The sequence below is a fragment of the Heloderma suspectum genome, chromosome 13 (genome assembly GCF_057233095.1).
Source record: "Heloderma suspectum isolate Gila_16-S chromosome 13, 16-S_ref, whole genome shotgun sequence".
NCBI classification, from domain to species: Eukaryota; Metazoa; Chordata; class Lepidosauria; order Squamata; family Helodermatidae; genus Heloderma; species Heloderma suspectum.
In genome coordinates, this window is record NC_139470.1 from 3238239 (window position 1) to 3253103 (window position 14865).

Consider the following 14865-nt stretch of genomic DNA (forward strand, 5'->3'; position numbering starts at 1 on the left):
AACCCCCACGTGAGGGTTAGGGTCCCCAAGCCCTGCCGCTTGAGACCCCATTTAAGCTGGAGATGTCATGCATTGATCCTGGGGCATGAAAATATATGCTTGACTGTGAAGCCTCAAATCCACGAATTTCATGGGCGGTCTCGTGCCAGTCACTGAGTCTCGGCCTCGCCTGCCTGGCAGCGCTGTTGTGTAAGGCTAAAATGGAAAAATACAGCCCTGTGTAGCAGGACCAGTGTCGAGGGCAGGCATGGTTGGGTGCTTGCTGAGAGCCCCCGCCCCCGCAGGGGCCCACCGACCAGAGCCCCCTGGAGCTGCTCCGCCTCCTCCCCATTGCGACCTTCGCCTGCCCCTTGCTCTGGCCCAGGCAACGGGGGCGGGGGGGAGGAGCTGGAGCAAGAGACGCGGCCACCTTGCTCCCTGCGCGCTGCCTGCCAAGCAAGCCCATGGCAGCAAAGCTGCGAAAGCAGAGGAGGAGGAGGAGCGAGAGCAGCGGGCGACAATGGGGCTGAGCAGGTCGCTTCGCTGGGGAAGGGTGTTTTGCCCAAGGGCCCACAAAACCCTGGGGCCGGGGCAGACGTGGCGCGCCCTGGCTCTGAATTAAGGCAGGATGACTCTTTTGGGCATAGTGCTTAATTCCCAAGAGGACAGCTGCAGAGAACTGAACCCCCCCCCCCACGCAAGGGCTCCGCTTTTTGGCCAACTACCTTTGTCAACAGCAGCCAGGGCCCATTCACGAGATCTAACTTTCAGTGCGTTCAACGAATTCAATCCGTTGTTTCCCTGTCAAATGTTGCTTTTATTTTCGAGATGTTCAGAGTAAAGGTGTGGAACGTTTTTCAGCCTGAGGGCCAAATTCAGTTTTGGAGAAACTTTCGGGGGTGACATTCCAGTGGTGGGCGGGACCAAGTCAGAGGGGGTGTGGCCAAAGGCAAAGGGGCGGGGCCAAATGCAAGCGTATTTGAGCCACCTGTCTTCGGAGAGGCATTTCAACGTTTTGGAATGGGGACAAACTGCACGAAAGCTGGGAAAACACCAAGCCTGTCCAGGGGAGAAGGGGGGGCCAGAAAAATGCAGCGTGGCCATATGGGGAAACTTGGAGGGCAGGATTTGGCCCATGGTGCTGAGGCTCTATTTCAAAGCAACGCCATGGCCTTCTCCCCAGGAGCTGTCCTTTGCGGTCGTGGGTCGCTTTTTAACCCCCTGCACCCCGGTCCTCGTTTCTGTCCACATGAAAAGGTTGCTCGTGGCTCTGTAATGACAGCCCCTGCTGGGGACGGCTGTTCTGGGGGCAGGGAGACGCCCGCGAGCGGCTTTTTTTTTTTTTAATGGCCGACGTGTTTCCACAATTAAAGCACCCGGAGCCAAAAAGCACACACATCAGAGGCATTCCTGCTGCTCTGGAGGCCGGGGCCTGGCTCCTTTTAGACTCCATCGAAATAGCAGAGGCTCCCATTTCTCCAGCCATCCGAGCTGATGCGAAAACCCAGCTTCCAAAGATAGAAGCAGGCCGGGACAGGGAAGCTGCTCCGTGCAAACGGCGGCTTTTGATTACTTGGCATCCGCAGGAGAGCCTCCCTCCCTCCCTCCCTCGCTCTCTCTTTGGGTCTTTTTAACTCTCTCGTGTTCTGGAGGGCGGAAGGGGTGTGTGTGTGTGTGGGGAGGTGGGAATGATCCTCTGCTTAAAAGGTAGAACTGCCAAAATGATGACTTCCCCTTTCCCCCTGGGTCAGGTCAGGTCTGTGCATACTTGGGCGTCATTGTTCTTTTTCAAGCAGTGCTGACTCCGATTCTCTGGCTTGCGTAAATTGTGTGCATTCTGCCCTGCTTTCCTGAAAGGAACACTGTCTGCTAGTCTCCCCTAAGCTGATGTGTGACACTGCAACTCCCATCATCCCTAGTCATGGCACAAGTGTGGTGGTACACCTCTCAGATCCCGCACCAGGCAGGATCCCGCACCAGGCGGCACAACTCTCAGATCCAGCATCTGGCAATGGGATTGCATCCTCCACCACCCCTGAAGGCAGCAGGCTAGCTCAGGGGGCACAGGGCTGCAGCTCTCTTCTCCAGCACCTTGCTGCCGCCTCCCAGCATCTGCCGCCTGAGGCAATGCCTCACTCTGCCTTATAGTAGGGCCAGCCCTGCCTCACTCTGCTATTGCCTCACTCTGCCTTATGGAGAGACTGGCCTTGTGGTAGGATGGGCCCTCTGTTCTTCAGCCCCTTGCTGCCGCCTCCCAGCATCTGCCGCCTGAGGTAACTGCCACACACTGCCTTATGGTAGGAATGGCCCTGAGTGCAGGATTCACATTTTTGCTCCACCATGAAAACACACTGGGTGATCTTGGCCCCCTCCCGCTCTCTCCCTCTCTTTCCCAGTCAGCCTTACCTCACGTGGTCTGTTGTGAGGAAAAAATGGGATTACTCCTGTGCGGACTCCACCCCGAGCTCCTCAGAGGAAGGGTGGGATAAAATGTAATAGATTAAAACACACACACACACACAGCTTTGTCTCCAGCTTTGTCTCCAGTTTCACCTGGCCTGGACCCTGCTGAGTCCCCAAACTTCTACCCCCCCTCCACTTCCCTGCCGCCCACAGTTAATGCTGCCACCAGCTCAGTTGTCACAGCAATGGCCTCGTATCCGCACATTAATAAACCAGACGTTGGCACCAGGCAGGCAGTAACTGCTTGGAAATTTAAAAAAAGAGATTGGGAAAAGAGTTCATGTTTCATTCTGGACAGTTTCCCTTTTTACGAGGGCAACTTTATTTTACTTTTTGTTAAAAAATGGGTGGGCAGCTTGTGTCTCTCCAGATGTTGTTGGACTGCAGCTGCCATCAGGCCTGTTTGCCAGCATAGCCAGTGGTGAAGGATGATGGGTGGTGCAGTCCAATGGCATCTGCAGGGGGACAGTTTCCCACCCCCTATTTAAACCCTCCGCTCCATGTGTGAACTGCGCCAGCGACTGAGAGACGGAACCCGTCACAGTGTCGCAAAAGGCCTTGTGAGTTATGGCATGTGCGACGTCTTCTTGGGGGGGGGGTGCCTGGAGGTGGTGGGTCGGCTTGACTCCCTGTGGTGTGCAGAGGAGCCTGCTAGAAGGGTGAAAATCAAGGGTGTTCCTAGGCCTGGATCCATGGGGCCTCAGCCCGACTCGATTTTCCAGGGCCCCGAATCTATTCCCCAGAACCTTGCATGTCTATTGGTGCCAACAGGGTCCCCCCCCCCCAGCTTAACTGCCACCCAGGGGGCAATTTTCAAGGGGGATTGCAGCCAGGGAGGGAAGGGTTAACTCCCCTCCCCTTCCCACATGCCGCAACACTGCTCTTCCCCTGCTTCTTCCCTTGCATGTCAGTTCAGCTGAGGGGAAACCTTTTTTTCCACTGGGTCAGGGTAAAATGTGATTGAAGACCTTATTTTGAGATGGTTTGGATGAGAAAGGAATTGGCTGGCTTTCCGTCCTGTGGAATTTAAATACTTCCCCATACTTGTTTCTAAATTTGCTGATACAGATATCAATTAGTGTATGCGGATCCTTGTTCTAGGGGCCCCGGTGCTCTGCAGCGCCTAGCAACGCCCCTGCCGAAACCCCCCACTTGTCTCCACGGTACGGCAAAAGTCAAGATGCGTGCCAGTGTCTGGGCAGAGGCCTCTTGAGGCGGAGTGGCTGCTGGCAACTCGGCACGCTCCGGCCCTTGTGTGCCCATGCGCATGGCTGGCGCAAAGATCTGGCAGCACATGGCAGCACAAGGAGGTTGCAGTCCGGGGCTTTGCCAGCCTGATCTGCGTTGCTGGGCAGTTGGTGAAAAAGGGGAGCTCAGGGAAGCGAAGCGGCCGCTCCTCCTTCCGGCGTTGGGCTGGCGTTGGGCCGGTCCAGCAACCAAGGAAAAGGGCTTTTGAAATTGCTGTGCTCCCTCCCTCCCTTTTCTGGTGCTATCGGGTTGGGAGCTCTTGCCATTCTGGGAGGTTTCCATGCAACCATGAAGGGCCCAGTTTTCCCCTGACATTTACCTCCAGTGCCTGGTACCCAGAGTCTCCTGCCTTTGGTTCCGTTTGCAGCTATCCTGGCTAAATAAACCGCTGCTTTTTTAGAGGGACTGTGAGGTTATTCAGTCCTTTTGTGGGAAGAATTGCCTTGCCTGTATCGGACCGAGAGAACCCGTCAATTCCAGCACGGCGGCCCTAGGCCTCCTCTGGGGAAATGCGCAAGCCTCCTCTCCTACCTGTTCCAACTGGTACCAGTACTCTGCAAGATAGACTGGTTCTGAGCACAAAGGATCCATTGAGCTGTCATGTCGACCAGCTGCTTAGCTGAACATCTCCTCCACAAATTTGTCTAACCCTAGCCGCCATCGTCCCCCTCCCCACAAATCTCTTGCGGCAAGGGATGCTAGGAGGTAATCATTTGTTGCCTGACGAAGGGCTTCCTCTTGCTTCCCTGAGCAACATTACTGAGTTGCAGTATGGGGGCGAGGGGAATCTCAGTCTCTCTCCACACGCACACACACACTTAATCCTTTTATGAACCTCCACCCTTTCCCTGCTTTAGCTGCCATCCCTTAAACCAGGGGTGGGCAACATGTGGCCCGTGGGCCGGATAAGGCCCTCCATGGGCTGTTGTTGTTGTTTTGGTTGGCCCCGGCTGGCTCCCCTGCCACTGCTACCAGCCTGGCCACCGCACTGCCAGATTCCCACGGATTCTGCTGGAAAACAAGGATGGCAGCTCTTTGGTGGCCTGGGGCAGGGGAAATGCAATTCTACTGGGAATTCGGCTTCAACTACAAAGCCCCAACCCCGTTTTCACCTTTCCTTGTGGGGTAGTTGCCCCTCCCACCCTCGGTCGCTCTGCTTGCCCTCTGGGTGGGGCCACGACTAGCCCCCGCCGTTTTAAAAGAGCGGAGAATAAACATGTGGTCGGTGCCTTCTAAACAGTTATGTCCGGCTGCAGCAGCTGTTTTGCTTCAACAGCAACAACTGCCCAGCCATTGTGCACTGGGGGGTGGGGGAGTTTGATCCTTTCTGCAAAAGGCTTTAGGAGCAAGGGGGGGGGGGTTTGAGGCAAGAGGCTCCCCTTTGCTGAACGGAGCTGTTTGCAGGATCCTTGCTGGGCTTGGAAATAACAGAGCTGCGTGTCCTGGATCATTAAGTACCAGCTCACTTCTGAGTCGCCAAAAAGGAGGACAAAAGGCGACACAGATTTGCAGAATATGGGCATGATCATTTATGCGTATTGATGCAAATTTAGATACCATTTTTGTAATTTAAACAGAAATACAGGACACCTCACCATGGACTTTGCTGCAGAACTTTTTTCCTCTGGTACTGGCTAGTGTGTGCATGGGCAGAATACCGATTCCCTGCCTGAGTTTTAGGACAACGGTTCTCCCCAAATGATGCAAACTCAGAAACTGGACTGCAAACCCTTGGTTTTCCTCCTCTGATCCCTGCTGGCTAAACAAGACTCCCGCTAATGACGGGAGTCTAGATGCGGTTGGAGAACGGCGCGTCATGTGTCGCATGTGGCAAATTTCAACCCAGGCTTCAGAGTTAGTTCTGCTGATTTGTTGCTGGAGTGTTCGGACCTAGAAAGATTGGTCTTGAATGCTGTGGGTGGGAGGAAGTGTCCGCATTTTGAACCTGTGCAAATCAGCTCTGCCTTCCAGCCTTCAAGAGGTCAAGGGATGGGGCTTAAGTCATTTGAATGCCAAGGTTATCTTCCAAATGACATATGGACTAGAACCTTGTGGCCCAAAATGTGCTTGGCTACTAGTTCAATATGTGAGTGTAGATCAGCCTCCCCCAACCTGGTGCTCTCCAAATGTGTCGGACCTCAGCTCCCATCAGCCCCAGCCAGCAAGGCCAATGCTCAGGAATCCTGGAAGTTATGGTCCAAAAAACCTGGAAGGCATCAGCTGGGGAAGGCCGCTGAATGAGGCCATTTCCTACGTCCTACGAAGGATGGGGTCCCTTGCTTCACCAGTGCAGGATTGCACAACAGATTAATAATGCGATCAGTTACAACAGGGGTGGGCAACCTTCTGGTGCCAGCCAGATGTTTTGGACTACATCTCCCGTCTGCCCCAGCCAGCTTGGCGAACAGTTAGGGATTGTGGGCATCGTAGTCCAAGGCATCTGAAGGGCGCCATGTTGCCTATCCCTGAATGATAAGATGGAGCTATTCTGATAAAGTTTGTTCTGCTTTTTGCCCCCTTGGGAGGGATGGGCAGAAACATTGTCCTCCACCGATTGTTTTTGGCTGGCAGAGTCAAGCTATCAGTGGCTTTTGCAGACAGCGCTGCGGATTTCCAGATAAACGTCCCGGAGCCTTCTCTCGAAGACAAAGCAACTCAAGGCTACTTTGCAGACCCAACAGTCCCTCCCCTCCTCTGGCTGCAGAGAGATCTGGCCGCAGTCCCTTCTGCAGGGGAAGTGAGGGCAGCCCGCAGGGTTGTGCATGTCCAGTGCCGACTCCAGACTTTTGAGGGCCCTTAGCAAGACCCCTCCATGGGCCCCTCCGTCGGGGAGGCCGCCTTCCCAGCCCACAGTCACCCGCGGCTCTTGCTGCTCCTCCTCGTCCTCGCGTAGCTGGCTCCCCCTTGCTTGAGAGGCAGAGAGCCAGGGAGCCCGCAGGCCGGGGCCTCTGCTGCTCCTCCCCGTCCCCACCACCATTGCCTGGGCCGGAGCGAGAGGCAGGTGAACAAGCAGGTTGCAGCAGTGAAGAGGAGGAAGTCCAGGGGGCTCTTGTCAGTGGGCCCCTTCCGGAGTGTGGGCCCTTGGCAGGTGCCTGACCATACCGAGCCTCGACACCGGCTCGGTGTGCATCCTGCGGTATCTCAGACGTGGAATCAGGGACATTTGTGTACTTGTAACATCCCTCTTCTCATGTCCAGGATCACCAGCAAGCACACGCTTCATTGCACGTTGGTACAGAATCTTCGCCGCTTGCTGGTTGCTACTACTCCATCTCTGAGAGCAGTCAGGTTTGCAGGTGTGAGGGACAGGACCTTTTCTGCAGTGGCCCCAACCTCTCTAGAGCAGTGCTGCAGAACCCCCTGCCCACGGGCATAATCCGGCCTGCAGAGTCTCCTGGGGTGTCTCCTGACCTCTGAGCCCTGTCATCTGGAGGAATCACCCCTGGAGGACAAGCCCCAGGCAAGCTATCATCGCTCCCTATCCTCTCTTGCAAGGCGGGTCGTGAGCATAACATGGGATAACCCGTCGATGTGTCATCTGCAGCTCCTGGGTGGAAGGGCTGGAGACCAATGTGACCGGCACTGAACATTTCCTGTCTTTCTCTGGGCATTAGATTTGGATTCCCATCATCCACAGCCAGCATGCTGTGGTCTGACATGTCTGGAGGGCGCTGAATTGGGGAAGACTATTCTAAAACATCCAACTAAGGACTATTCTCCTTCCCCCCCACTCACTTTTGCGATGGAGGGATCCATAAGAGTAAGGCGTGCTTTCCTCCTCCGCCATCGGTGCGGTGCCTTTGGTGGCCCTGGGCTGGGCTGGGCTATGTGCTAAGGAGCTGCGTCGTTTCTCTCCAGGGAGCTCATTTGTCTACTTCGCCAGGCTTGCTCCAGAAAGCCAGCTGCAGCCTTTTCACGGCAAGCGGTGCCGCACCCGCCACGAACTGCTGGCGGCTTCCCACGAACGGGAAGCGCAGCGAGCCTCAGCGAATCGCGTTATACGGCCCCAATTGTTTTTTTAAGGGACGCCGCTGAGAACTCTGCCGCTGCAGGGAAACGCTTGCTTGCCTGGAGCCGCGGGCAGGGCTTCCTGGGTCAAACCACAATGTGGGAGTCTGCACCGAGGCCCGCGTCGAGGGTCGGCATGGTTGGGCACATGTTGGGGGCCCACACCCCAGCGGGGGCCCGCTGACCAGAGCCCCCCAGTCCTGCTCCTCCTCTTCACCGTTGCAACTGTCTTCGTCGCTGGCCTCTCGCTCTGGCCCAGACAATGGCGGTGGCGAGTGGGAGGAGCGGGAGATGCCGCGGCCACCTGGCTCTGCTTGTCAAGCAAGCGAGCGGTAGCACTGATGAGACAGAGGAGGAGGAGGAGCAGAAGCAGCCGGTAAAAGGCCCCGTGCAAAGTTTTCCAACTGGGATCTGTGTAATACCGGCACAGAATCCCAGCTTCCTGCTAACCTTGGCTTTCATTTTGTTTTTGTTTCTAAACAAGCTTCTAGTCCTCGTGGCTGGAAAGATCATCCTTGAAAGCAGTTTGGCAATGCCAGGTGAAGTTTTAGAAGCCAAATGAGTGGCTAAATGGTCTCCCTAATAGTTGTGTGTGGAACTCTGGTACCCTGCGAAGCAATCTGGACCTCTTTGGGATTAGTTAAAAGTACTGGGAGATGGTAAAAAAAGAGAGCAGATTGATTGACTGAAGGATGCAAAACAAGAGAGGTGATATAGTTATCCCCAAAGTCCACAGGTCGCAGAGTTCCCCCTTTTTTGCTGCAGGGTTGGACTGCTTGGATGCCATTCATTGTTTTAAAGGGCCGTAGAACTGCCCCTGGCTTATGGAAAGAGCAGCGTTCTTGGCTTCCAAATTCCCTCCGCCCGACACAGTCTGGGACAACCTCCATAAATCTTTGCAGAAGTCAGGAATTGGCTGACTCTTGCTGTGTACTTGCTGACCCAGCAAAAACCTCCATTCGGGGGGGGGGGGGGCAAATTACAAGCCGCGCCAGGCCAGCGTTTTGCCAAATTGCAAGCTAGCGTGGTCCTGAAGCGTTCTCGCAGAGCTGCAGGCTGCGGCCCCGTGCGCCACAGAGCTAAATTACAGGGGCCGGGCGCCCTGCCTTGCCCAAGCAGGCCGCCTGGCAGGCGGAACTGTCACCCTGATTCCTGGCCCTGGGAGGCTCCCGTGTGTGGGCCAGCGGGAGCTCCAGGGAGGGGTGGCCGGAGCTGGGCCAAGGCAGTTTCCATGCTTGGGCAGGCAGTGAAAAAAAAGCCCCCCCCACAGCACTTGGCAGATGTGGCCATCAGGACTACGGCTGGGCTATTTTTTGTTTCAGCAAAGCCTTTGTGCTTTCTGAGCAGACCCAGGGCTTTGTACGAGAGAAGGGCCCGTTGCTCAGTGGTTAGAGCCAGTGCCCGCTCCAGTTTTTGGGCCACTCTTGGGCAAGACCCCTTCCATCTTGCCTCAGTGAATCTGCCTTCTCTCCACCAGTATCACCAGCTCTTGCTTTCCTCCCCTTTCTCCTCATTGGTCCCACTTGCTCGCCAGGCAAGCAGAGAGTTGGGGAGTATCTCCTCCTCCTCGCCACCACCGTTCCCTGACCCAGAGCAAGAAGCAGGTAAACCAGCAGGTCACAGTGGGGAAGAGGAGGAGCAGCTCCTCCTCCTGTCAGCAGGGCCCTGCTGGGGTCTGGGCCCTTGGCAGGTGCCTGACCATGCCTCCCCTTGATGCCGGCCCCGGACAGAGCCCCTGCTTCACATGTAGAAGGTCCCCAGTTCAATCGCTGGCATCTCCAGCTAAAGGGAGCGGTTGCGAACGATGGCAGACCCCTCTCTCTGCCGTGGGGAGCTGCTGCCAGTTGGGGTGTGCAATGCTGGCTTACATGGACTGCGTGGGATGCTAGAAAGCCGCTTATACAGAAGCCCTGTAACAGAGCAAGGGTTTTGCACGCAGAATCTGGCGGCTCTACTTCAAGCAGCCCTGCGAGAGCTGGTGGGATTGAGCTCAGGGGACTCAGCCCTTGCAAGGCAGCTCTTATGTCTGATCTGCACCCAGTGGTAATGCGGGTGGGCGGGTGCACCCCCCCGCCTTTATTTTTTTGTTTCAACCCTGACCTGAATGTGCTTGTGTGACTGACCAAGTTATGCATCGGGGTGAACAAACCTGTTGATTCTGGTTTCTCTTTTTCTCATTTTTCCAGGCTCAGGTTTGATTCATCCTGAACTTTGACAGTTTTCTCAGTCTTAAGTCTGGGATTGTCCCAAACTTTCAGAATGTTTTAAAATAATTTGCGCATGAAAATTCATTTGCACTCTGTCCGCATTTCTCGGAATACATGCATTTTTGTATGCAACGTTGCCTAATTTAACACACTTTTTTTGCCAGCAGTTTTCCTAGTGTAATGCCTTTTTGAACATTATTCTCACTAATGTACATGGTTTTGTGTGCACTTTTCCTTAATATGCACATTTTTGTACATAGTTTTTGATTGGAGGGCTCCACTGCAAAATTCAGAGAAATGCGAATTTCGATGGCTAACGGAATTATGGTTTGTGTGTTGGTTTGAAAGTGCAAAATTAGGTGAGTTCATGTTAAAATGCAAACTGAATGAATTTCTGGCCCATTCCTACTTGTGCAAGGCCTCCACGAAGGGCCAAGAGAGCAGCTGGCATTTGGGGTGGGTTAGGGTTTTTTAGAGCAGCGTTGTTTCGTTATGTTGTTTTGTTCAGTCAGTTATGTAAATTCGTTGTATTTTGTGTTATTAGTATTGTACGCCGCCTAGAGTGGCCGGGTAGCGGGCCAGATGTGCGGTTAATAAATGTAATAAATAAATAAATAAATAAGGTTGCCACCAAACAGCGGATAGACAGTGAAGGCAGTCAACTCCAGATGCCGCCCAGCCTCCTTTCCCTAAGACAACACGTTCTGTCCTGGTGCCCACGCGTACCCAAGATGTGCCAATGCAATGTATTTGTGGCCACACTGGAGGAGGTCTGTGTGACCCAGGATCAAATCCATTCCTGGCCACAAACCTCACTGGGTGACCCTGGTCCAGTCACAGAGTGGCGATCGTGAGGATAAATTGAAGGGGTTATTATGAGCACTGAGCTAAAAGCAATAAAAGTTGGCCATATTTTGCAATGACAAGAAAATGACATATATCAGCTCCAGTCAAAGTAAGCAGAATTAATTAAAACCAATCCATCATAACAGGAGCAGGTCACTTGATATCTTTGACCAGTCCAGTTTGGGCCAGATGATGCAAGCTTCTACATTCTACAGAACTCTTTGTCCTCCCTGATTGTGTCTGAGAAAAAGCTCTGTGAAGCTCCAAAGCTTGCATACTCCTACCCCTGCAGTTCCCAAGCAGCATGAGCTACAATGGACCTGGCACTGTGGCAGGACACAGAACTAAGCTAAATAATGTTAGAAACTTATAAGGCATTGTAACTGAGCTTATTTAAGGCAAATGGCTGTATGAACCAGCCATAAGGTTTTTGCCTATTTATAAGAGTGGTATAGATAGCATAACCTAGATATAGGATGAGATAGCTAGAAGAACCAAAATTTAGTAGGCCTGATAAAAGATTGGTTCTGTGGGCCTAGTTTGAGCCAGAGTGAATTCTGGGAAGTGCTTCTTTGGATGGCAGAGCCATCTTTTGACTTTGAAAAAGAGAGAAGTTTATGGGGAAAAACTTGTGGTTAATGCACCTTTTTTAGATACATTGCTGCAACCGCAGGGTACAGAGACAGGATGCTTAAGGAGAAGTTGGAGACTTTTTTGGGTTTCTCTGGAATTAGCTAAGATGTCAGTAATGTAAGAGGGAGGCACTTAAATTCAGAGTAAGGGGCTTAAATGAAGCTAGACCACCTCATAATTACCAATCAGTAAGCATAAGGCAGAATGGTTACCAAGTTTGGTATTAAACACAGGGCTGCCATCAGACGTAAAGGAAGTTCTACCTGATGGGTGAGGACCTGCCTTCTATCCAAACCCCAAGAATACTCCTTTTTCTTGGAGACAAGGCAAGGACAGAGCGTCTGCTGGCAGATTTGTTGTAAGTCTAACGCTTTTCTTTCTGTTCCTGTATTAAGTGTGAAAGGTGTGCGTGCGTGCTACTTTTTCCTAATAAAAGCATTCTATTTTATTTCAAACTGTTGTTTCTGTATGGGGAAATCAGTGCACCGCAGCATCAAGGCAGTCCCTTCTCCTAGCCTGCGCCAAGTTTTAGTAGACAGGAAATGGGAGCCTGTCATGAATTCTAAACTGAAGGCTTGTACAAACCCCAATTTCCCAACAATAATTTGAGGCTCTTGTGAGCCTAGAGAGAAGAGGCCGCCCGCCACATCTCTGTGTGATTCACCACCAGGCTCGACTCCTTCCAGCCAGCCTCTGCTGTTGGGGTAGGTATTTTTTTTGGCCGCATTTCTGTATTGCATGTGTGTGGCTCATGCCTCCTCTGCCTTTTGAGGAGGTTGACCGCTGGGTCTCTGAGGCAGGAGGCATCCGTGTGCCAGTGACATTCAGAGATTCTGTAGCAGGACTGCTTGGATCAACAAGATAAAGTGGATCATAAGGTAAAGCGCTAGTAATAAAATTATGGATACCCGTAACACACATTTAATGAACTGAATTATCTTTATTGCTAAACGTGATAAGCCATCACAATTTGATATACTGAAAATAAAATACAAATAGGACACTAAGCTAAAATGGAATACTGTAAAAATAGTAAGATAAAGTACAGTAAAAATGGTAAACAGAAATACAAGAGTATATAAAAATGCACCATCACATTGACATGGTTGAAAAGCTCTGCAACACACATTTAACATCATACCTAAGTTGTCATAAGTGATCAACATCACCAAATAAATACCAGTATCAATAAATACTGCTGATAAATACTATACCAATCTAAAAACAGCAAAACACAACATGTGGTTAAACAATAACTTATACTTCCAGTTACACACACACACACACACACACACCCATACCTAACAAATTGATATATCTTAGTTGTCTAAGAGAAATGTTTAATCCTCATTCTTGCACATGCTAGTAGGAGCTATACTTACATGCTAGTAAGAGCATGTAGCTATAGGAGCATGTAGCTATACCTACATGCTAGTAGGAGTGGACCCTCTGGGATTCCGAATATGGCTGTCCGGCGTTTCCCAGAAGGCCTCGCGCCTTGCCCCTAACTGCCAATCATTTGGTGGTTTCCCAGCTTTTGCCCAGTTTTCCCCATTCTACAAGGTTGAACTGCCTCTCCTAAGGCTCCCTTACTGGCAGTAAAAGCTTTAAGCTACAGTGTTGTTGTTCAGTCGTCCAGTCGTGTCCGACTCTTCGTGACCCCATGGACCACAGCACGCCAGGCCTTCCTGTCCTGCGCTCTCTCCCGGAGCGTGCTCAAGTCCATATTCATTGCATCCGTGATGCTATCTAGCCATCTCATCCTCCGCCGTCCCCTTCTCCTTTTGCCTTCAGTCTTTCCCAGAATCAGGGTCTTTTCCAGAGAGTTTTCTCTTCGCATTAGGTGGCCAAAATATTTGAGCTTCAGCTTCAGTATCTGTGCTTCCAATGAGCACTCAGGGTTGATTTCCTTTAGGATTGACTGATTGGACCTCCTTGCAGTCCAGGGGACTCGTAAGAGTCTTCTCCAGCACCACAGTTCGAAAGCATCAATTCTTCGGCGCTCAGCCTTCCTTATAGTCCAGCTCTCACAGCCATACGTTGCTACTGGGAAAACCACAGCTTTGATTAGACGGACCTTTGTCGGCAAGGTGATGTCTCTGCTTCTTACTATGCTGTCTAGGTTTGCCATAGCTTTCCTCCCAAGGAGCAAGCGTCTTTTAATTTCATGGCTACAGTCACCATCTGCGGTGATCTTGGAGCCCAAGAAAGTAAAATCTGTCACTGCTTCCATTTCTTCCCCTTCTATATGCCAGGAAGTGACAGGGCCAGATGCCATGATCTTCGTTTTTTTAATGTTGAGTTTCAAACCAGCTTTTGCACTCTCCTCTTTCACCCTCCACAAGAGGCTCTTGAGATCCTCTTCGCTTTCTGCCATTAGGGTGGTATCATCTGCATATTGGAGGTTGTTGATAATTCTCCCGGCAATCTTAATTCCGACCTCTGATTCATCCAACCCAGCATTTCTCATGATGTACTCTGCATATAAGTTAAATAAGCAGGGTGACAATATGCAGCCTTGTCGTACTCCTTTCCCAATTTTGAACCACTCGGTTGTTCCATGTCTGGTTCTGACTGTTGCTTCTTGACCCTCGTACAGATTTCTCAGGAGACAGGTAAGGCGGTCTGGTACTCCCATCACTTTAAGAATTTGCCACAGTTTGTTGTGATCCACACAATCAAAGGCTTTAGCATAGTCAATGAAGCAGAAATAGACATTTTTCTGGAATTCTCTTGCTTTCTCCATGATGCAGCGAATGTTGGCGATTTGATCTCTAGTTCCTCTGCCTCTTCGAAACCCAGCTTGTACTTCCGGTAGTTCTTGGTTCGCATACTGCTGAAGCCTAGCTTGTAGGATTTTGAGCATCACCTTGCTGGCATGTGAAATGAGCGCAATCGTGCGGTAGTTTGAACACTCTTTGGCGTTGCCCTTCTTTGGAATTGGAATGTAAACTGACCTTTTCCAGTCTTGCGGCCATTGTTGAGTGTTCCAAATTTGTTGACATATTGAATGCAGCACTTTAACAGCATCATCTTTTAGGATTTTAAATAGCTCAGCTGGAATACTGTCATCTCCGCTAGCTTTGTTGTTACTAATGCTTCCTAAGGCCCACTTGACTTCACTCTCGAGGATGTCCGGCTCAAGTTCAGTGACCACACTCTCATGGCTATCAGGGACATTAAGATCTTTCCTGTATAGTTCTTCTGTGTGTTCTTTCCACCTCTTCTTAATCTCATCTGCATCTGTTAGGTCCCTGCCTTCTTTGTCCTTTATCATGCCCGTCTTTGCAAAAACGTTCCCTTGAGATCTCCGATTTTCTTGAAGAGATCTCTAGTCTTTCCCATTCTGTTGTTTTCTTCGATTTCTTTGCATTGTTCATTTCAGAAGGCCTTCTTGTCTCTCCTTGCTATTCTCTGGAACTCTGCATTCAGTTGGATATATCTTCCCCTTTCTCCCTTGCTTTTCGCTTCCCTTCTTTCC